The 8215-nt window shown below is 45.7% G+C and overlaps 1 protein-coding gene across 2 annotated transcripts in view; it reads left to right on the top strand.

The window, feature by feature from the left end:
* The window catches only part of IQCK (IQ motif containing K), a 214045-nt gene that overhangs the window by 122704 nt on the left and 83126 nt on the right, over positions 1-8215 (top strand). The window lies entirely within an intron of this gene.

The raw sequence follows: 8215 nt of genomic DNA, 5'->3' as shown, positions 1-8215 counted from the left end.
ATACACACACAAATGCACATCCCGATGCATACTGGTACATATGCATAATGTAGACATGTAGTCTAGACATACACACATCTGAAAAAGTCTAATATTTAGAGGCGAGACTCTCTTACAGCACAGGCTGGCGGTGACATGCTTAGTGGCATAGAGTCTTCTCAAATGCAACTACACAGCAGCCACCAGCTTTGAAGGCAGCTAAACATTAAGGGCAGAAAAATGTTTAGTGACTTGTTTTGCGTGGGTGATATTTACTAGTTTGCCCAGGGCAGCAAAAACTCAAGAGCCAAGCCTTTATGCACTAGAGTCAGTCAAAAGAGATTTTCAGGAAGTCTTCAGAATTTGCCTCCTACCTCTGGAACAGGCAGCCTAATCAGCTATGTTCTCCCACTCTCCTTGGGTTTACACTCTAACAGAGTAGTAATCCATCTGAAGGTGGATTTGATTAGTAGTGCCACACTGCATGTTGATATGCGTGGGAATGGGACAGAGCGCCTGCTTCACTAGGAATCGCGCCCTCCAGAGAAACACAGACATCCCCAGTGATAATATGGTATTCCAGGAGAATATATTAAGCAGAAACTATGTTCCCCTTTAAACTAGTTGAAAAGTATGATTCACTAAAGCCCCTATAAATGGCAACCACACTATATTGTGGGGGGATTTTTGCTTGTTTATGGTTTCACTCCAATTGCTAGCAAGGAGCCACCCTCATGCAATTAGAAGTCACCTCATCAGCATGGACCCATCAGTGCCCATCCTGGATGTAGGGAAGCACCCACGCCCGCCTGATTTTTCCACACAGAATCTTGTTAAAGAAAAAGTTCTGTTTTGAAATGTACTCTCTTCACTAACATTACTACCTCAAGAAAGCTCATGCTCAAATAAATTGGTTAGTCTCTAAGGTGCTACAAGTACTCCTTTTCTTTTTGCGAATACAGACTAACACGGCTGTTACTCTGAAACCTGTCATTACTACCTCAAACAATCCAGAATCAACCTTAACCTTTAACCTCAGCATATGTGGGCTTGCTTCCATGTTGCTGCTTTTGCCTTTAGGGTAGCTGAACTGCTCAGCTTGGCTGACACAGTATCAACACAATTGTGTGGCTGGGGTGTGATTTCTTCAAATAACCTGAGTGCTATGGAGGAAAGACAGCCGTGATAAAATGAGTAGTTACAGAGCCTCTTGCTCTCGAGCTGATTCTAGAACTTAACCTCTTTATCCAAATTGATGCATACTTAATACCTACCTCTTCGTGCTTCATTGGCAGATCACACAGCACTTGACAAAGGAGCTCAGTATCATCATCCCCATTTTACAAATGGGGAAACTGAGGTACAGAGACTTGTGCAAGGTCACCCAGCAAGGCCAGTTGCAGAGCTAGGAATAAACCCAGGTCTTCTGAGTCCCAGTCCAGTGCTAGGCGATACTTGCCCCACTTCTCACGTCCAAATCCTAGTAAGACACACACAACCCACAGTGATGATCATGGCATAAAAGTCCATTCATAGATAAACACAAACTGCAGACAGAGTGGTAAACCAAAGAAAGGGACCAACCAGATGAACTCATGTGCTGGAAAACTTGGCCCACAAATAGTGCAATACAATTCAGTTCTTCAGCAAATGTAAATCTTTTTGATTGTTCCCCTCTTTCGGTAACCCTTCTTTGGTGTATCTGTAGCTAATATGACTAACCACATGTAAGGGTGTTAGTGAACTGACCTCCATTTGCCTTGATCAGTGTTAGATTACTGTAAGACAGTGGTTCCCAAACATGGTTTGCGGCTTGTTCAGGGCAAGCCCCTGGCAGGCCATGAGACACTTTGTTTACCTGAAGCGTCCTCAGGTACGGCCAGTCGCAGCTCCCAGTGGCCACAGTTCGCCGTTCCTGGCCAACGGGAGCTGTGGGAAGCAGCAAGGGCTGGGCCACCGCTTCCCACAGGGTTTATCCAAGATGGTAGTCCCAGTGAGGGTCTATGGATCCAAATTGATGGGTTTAATAGATTCAGAGTGCAGCCAGACACCAACTGCTATCATTTTTCTTCAATGTATACACAGAGATGTGCACCTGTCCTCCATTAAGGTGATACAGCGTACAGTGATACACCCCTCGCTTACCCCGGTGGTCCTGGGCTGTGACTGGAAATACTTCAGTGAGGTCTTGCAGGTATTGGAGAGGAAGCCAGTCAGGGGGAATGACCACACCTCTGAGGTTGAAAAAGAGGCTGGATCTGTAGATCTGGCTGACGCAGGAGTGTGAGAAAACCTGGGGAAGGAACTTGACAACCTCAGAAAGTGTCCCTGCGGGACCAGCAAGACCAGCAAACTCAACACCACTTGAATATGGAGTGGGTGACCCAAAACAGGGTTTTCATAGGGGAACAGAAAGGAAACCCCACCTTGTGTTGGGCACATGAACAGCTGGCTACTGTCAATGGGGGGTAATCGACTGACAAAGAAAACAAAAAAATAGCCACACCTCGAGTTGAAAGAGGAACAACTCTACTGGTTGGTACATGACTACCAGACAACAAGGTCCAGACCGACTTCTGGTACCCCATCCCTTTGGGAGGGAGCTACTTTGTCTTGTGCACTGGGTTCCATATTCTGGTTACCTCTGGAGGGAGTAAACCCTTGAGAGAACCACCATCAGATTCTCTTGGCTAGGCATCTACAAAGAGGTAAGGGCTTACTGCATGTTCTGCCCCAAGTGTCAGTTGGCAGGACCAAGAGCACGCCAAGGACCCCCTTTATCCTGATGCCAGTAGTAGACACCCCCTTTGAGAGGATTGGCATGGATTTGATAGGACTGCTAGAGACAAGCACAAATGGACACCAACGCACACTGATAATTGTGGATGATGTGACCCAGTACCCTAAGACCATTCTGCTTCACATGACCAATGCAGTGACCATACCAACAGAACTCAGGTCTTTGTGAGGGTGGGGATCCCCAAAGAAATAATAATGGTCCAGGGTATGAACTAACTTCATGTCATGACTGATGAAGAACTTGTGCGAGCTACTGAAAATCACATCTTTGAGAACATCTGTTCACCACACCCAAACTATGGGCTAGCTGAATGCTTCAACAGGACCCTGAAGGGGATGCTGAGAAAATGTGTGGCTGAAGACCCTTGCGACTAGGACTGCTTGTTACCACCCCTCTGATTTGCAGTGTGTGAGGTTCCCCAGGCCTCAATGGTGTTCTCACCCCTCAAACCCTGGGGGATCCTGGAATCCGTTTGTAAAACCTGGGAGGAGCAAGAGCCCAGCGTAGTATGTCCTCCAGCTACAAAAGAAGCTGAAGACAAAGGAAAACCTCCTATAGGCTTGCTCTTGATACTCTTGGGCCTTTAATAGGGGCACCCACCCACACGAATTCCAGCCTGGTGACAGGGTACTGCTGTTGTTACCCAGCTCAGAGTTAAAATTAATGGCTAGGTAGTAAGAGCCCTTTGAGGTGGCTTGCCCGGTAGGAGCAGTGGATTAGCAGATCTGAGAAGAAAGAGAGACAGATTTACTGCATAAACCTTCTGAAAACATGGTGAGACCAAGAGAGCTTATTCATAACGCCCTCCGCCCTTTCCCCCCCGCTCCCGATCCAAAACTGGGCCCACAACCTCCTTTATCCAGCATTCAGACATGATTCCCTTGGGGGAAGGGCTCCAGCCATCTCAATGGGTGCAGATATTGCAGGTGGTCAGATCTTTCCTTTCTGTATCCTCATCATGACTTGGACAAACCTGGCTGATTTGTCACCTCATCACAATGCAGCCTAACTGGAAAATCTGTGAGAGCTGTCACCTGTGCATGAAGAGGTGGAACACTGTATATTGGGAGCTGTAGGTGATGTTGGACCTCAGGGTGATAGAAGAATCCCACAGTGGGTGGTGGAAACCAGTTGTCTTGGTGCACAAGGTGAATGCGACAACCTGGATTTGCATCAACTTCAGAAAAGTGAATGCTATATCTACATTTGATGCATATCCCATGCCACGAGTTGATGAGTTGTTGGAGAGATTGGGGAGCCACAAAGTATATCTTGACTGTAGATCTGATCAACGGCTACTGGCAGATCCCCTTAACAAAGGGATCTTGAGAGAAAATTACCATTGCAACTCCTTTCGGCCTGTACCATTTCAAGATCATGCCCTTCGGCCTTCATAGGGCTACAGCCACCTTCCAACGTCTGATGGATGCATTCCTGGACAAAAATGCTTGGGGCTAGGGCTGGTGAAAAGAAGTTTTGGACATGAGGTGATGCACAGGCTAAGGTTTTGATTGAGAAGAACATCCAATATCAGCAGGAAACTATTTCTCTTAGAGAAGACCTACTTGACTATAGAAGAAGAGGCCTTGGTGATGAAGTGGGCCATATAAGCATTGCAGTATTACCTGCTGGGAACACCTTATGCATCCCTCACTGGCTAAAGTCCATAAAAGACACCAACCCCTGGATTATGAGGAAGTATTTGGCTGTACAAAACCTATGCCTTCCATGTGGTCCCTAGGCTGGAGAACAAACACCAGAATACAGATTTATTTCCCTGGGATGGGGTACTGCAAGACTTGGACTCAGAAATGCCAACACCAAACTGGGTGTGTGTGTGTTGGGGTAGACAAACCCCAACACTGGAGAGATGAGATGCAGGAACAACTCAGGGCCTGGGAAGCCCCACCCTGACAGGCTTGCTGGGCATGATCTTGTTGGAGAGGGGCTTCGAAGGGATTCCCCTTAGAACAGCAGAGGTGGTGGGGGAATAGAGAGTGACCAGCATGCACTGCTATGGAGAGGTTATGCTAGGAGAGTATTCCCAGGAGGAAGACTGCTGCATGAAACTGGGGCTCCCCAGCTTGCAGAGGCCTGTGGGCCATGTTGCAAGGAAAAACCACAAGCCACGACATGCCCCAAGGAGGAACAGAGCAGTAGGAAGAGACACAGGGAAGATGGCATCTGGACCACAGGTAGCAGACGTCTTCCATAAGACACGCAAGTAAGGCTCTTGGGTCAGGGCCTGATGGAGTGGGAGGGTCCAGGTTCCCCTACCCCTTACCACTAGATGGTGCTACCATCACAGACTCTTAACACTAGGTGGGGACCCGCCCCTGCTCACACCGTATCTCTGGTAGGTAGGTGCACATTCAGTATTCTTTCTCAACACTGGGTGGGATGGAGAAATCACACACCTACCTATCTATGCATATAATATAGGTTCAAGTTGGGCTTTACTGAAAAAAACCCCAAGCAATTAGATAAATGGATTATCCTTTGCTTTTGAGTTGTCTTACTCTTCCTGTTGACCTTCCCCACACACGTCCCCACTGCCAGTTCATTTTTCTTAGCCTCTCTTTAGTACTTGGTCTCCGACGACTCCCCTTCTGAACCCCCAGCAAGCAGTGAGCCTATATGATGTTATTTAGAAGCATATCTGTAATTTGTCTCTTCTGCAACAATGCCCTGAGCAAAATTCCACAGCAGTGAGAGTGCCATGGCACAGCAGTGCTGGAGTGGAGACCATTGACCCATCCGCGAATGCCTACTCTGTAATGCCACAAAATGTCATACTAATTTAAAAATTTCCTCTGCCTCCTTACCTGGTGCACACGCCTCACCCCACTCCACCTCACCCCATCCTCCTGGCTTTCTTTCCCGTAGCCCTGAGTGTGTCACTCTTCTGCAGGGACAGAAAGAAAAGCTTTCATACAATAGATCACAAATAGAATTTTACACTGGACTGTGGCTCCTGGAGAACCCTTTACTCTTGCTATACTGATCATGTGGGTTTACTGGCTCTGTGGTGTTGTGTTTACTCCAATTCTATTTAAACTAGTGGTTTTAAAGAGATCAATACAAAGCATATGAAAATGACTGTAATAATTACAGCTGCAGTATTAATGATTGTTACTGTTTGTATTATGATACCACTTAGAGGCCCTAGCTGAATTTAGGGGGACAGTAAAAGACCACCCCCACTTGAAGATTCTTAGATTCCAAGGCCAGAAGGGATCCCTGTGATCGTCCAGTCTGACTTCCTGTATATCACAGGCTATATAATATCCCCCAAACAATTCCTGTTTGAGCTAGAGCATAACAAAAATCTAATCAATTTAAAAATAGCCAGTGATGGAAAATCTACCTCAACCCTTGGTTGTCCCAGGGGCTAACTGCCCTCCCTATTAAAAATGTATGTCCTTTTTCCAGTCTGAATTTGTTTAGCTTCAGCTTCTGCCATTTTATCGTTACCTTTGTGTGCTAGACTGAAGAGCCTGTTATCAAATATTTGTTTCCCATGTCTGTGACTGTGAGCGCTATAGATCTTCCAGTCTATACAGACAAGACACACAAAGTATTGGAGGAAGAGCGTATTATCATCCATCCTCATTTTACAGCTGGGGAACTAAGGCCAAGAGAGTTTAGATGATTTACCCAAAGCAACGCAGGGAGTCATGGCAGAACCAGGAGGGAACCCAGTTTTGCTGATGAGTTCCAATCTGAGGCGTTGACCACCAGACCTCCCTTCATCATCAGGGATCGTTAAGAGAATATCCTGTTATCAGCTGTACAAGTTTGCAGCTTATTTGCAGACTGATTACAAGGCTCTGATTTCACCTCATTGTTTCACAGCTGCTCGGAAACCAGGATGGTGACATAGTATGAAAGGCTAGCTAGGCAGACAATAGTATTCCAAGAATTTCCTGTTATACAGATATGGAATTGCCTCAAACAATAGAGTGCAGTCATGCTGTGCAGTTACTGACCCACAACTGCTCTGTTATATTTCATTATGCAAATCCATGCAGCTTGATTGGTGGGGGAGGACCGATTTCCATAACAATTGCACTCAGTAACCCTACAGAATGGAAATCCCTGTGCTCTGATTGGCTGAGAGCCATTAGTACCCAAAGAGAGGGCATGGGTATGCATAGCAGCTGTAAGGATTTTTCACAGTAAGTGTAGAATATGCACATCCCACTGCTTCTTGCAGTGAGAAAGGTAGAATCCAGTATCTCCACATTTCCAATACCCTCCCCACCTCCAGCTATTAAATAACTGAGTGGGATATTCTTTTTCAGTGGCAGTGGGAGGAAGGAAGTGTAGGAAAGATAGAGTATTAAAAAAATCAATATAAGGCAAAGGGAAGAAGGGAGTGGAGAAGTACAGGGATGGGGGGCAGCAGGGGAGGACTGGATTTAGAGGAGGGAGAGCCCATATCAGCAGAGGGGTTATAACTTGAGAATCCTCTTTAATTGTTTGGTAATCCTTGTATTTTGGGCTGATGAACGCCACAGCCATTGCCTTCTGTATTTTCTTAGCACGAAATTGCTATTGTCTCATAAACAGGGAGCATTCTCTAGTAATAATCCTGGACCAATCATTTCAATTTAATTACCAATAAATGGGAGAAACAGAATGCAGGTGAGATTTACTGCACAGTCAGGATTATATTAATTCCTTTTCTCAACATTCTTATTTACTGCCCATCAGCAATGCACAAACACATCACATTACACTGCAGAGAACCATGGACAGATTAAGATTTAATGCAGTTGCTAGTGCTCAATTAATATAGGGTTAAATTTAAGATACATGAATTCTGAATCAAGAAATTCTGTAGCACCAGGCGCATGTGATTAAAACTCCCCACAGAGTGGGGCTTTGTGCACTTTATTACACACTGGAAAGATATCTGGAATAGTTTAAATCAGATGGTTTAATTTACTGTAACTCAATTTACTTCCATGGAGCTAGGATGTTTTACACCATCTGAGGATCAGATATCTTCAAAATGGGACCAAATTCAAATACAACAGTAGAGGCCTCTGATGTATGTAACATGGTTCGATATCAGCAGATCTGAGGGTCAAGTGTGGACATGTAGGCCCCAGCCGTGCACCACTGAATCCATGGGAATTTTGCAAATGGTTTCAGTGAGGCAGAGGCAGGCTCATTATGCATATGTTCCACTTTCAGTGCAGTGGGAACTGCGAGACGTTTTACCTGCCAAGAACTGAGCTGAGGGTGCAGCAGTTCTAACTCAACAGTTGTAGGCACTGCTATTACCTAAAATGCTTACTTAGATTCCCAGCACTCTTTGTCATTCTCTAGCTGTTAAGGACATCAACAGCGGTAACAGATCACTGACATCTGAACTCAGATTTACTCACAGACATCTGAACTCAGGTTTAGCTAGGGCTGGATTGATTT

Source organism: Caretta caretta, chromosome 10, assembly GCF_965140235.1.
Source record: "Caretta caretta isolate rCarCar2 chromosome 10, rCarCar1.hap1, whole genome shotgun sequence".
Classification (NCBI taxonomy): Eukaryota; Metazoa; Chordata; order Testudines; family Cheloniidae; genus Caretta; species Caretta caretta.
The sequence above is the reverse complement of the archived record's forward strand: the minus strand, read 5'-3'. Positions and strand labels throughout refer to the sequence as shown.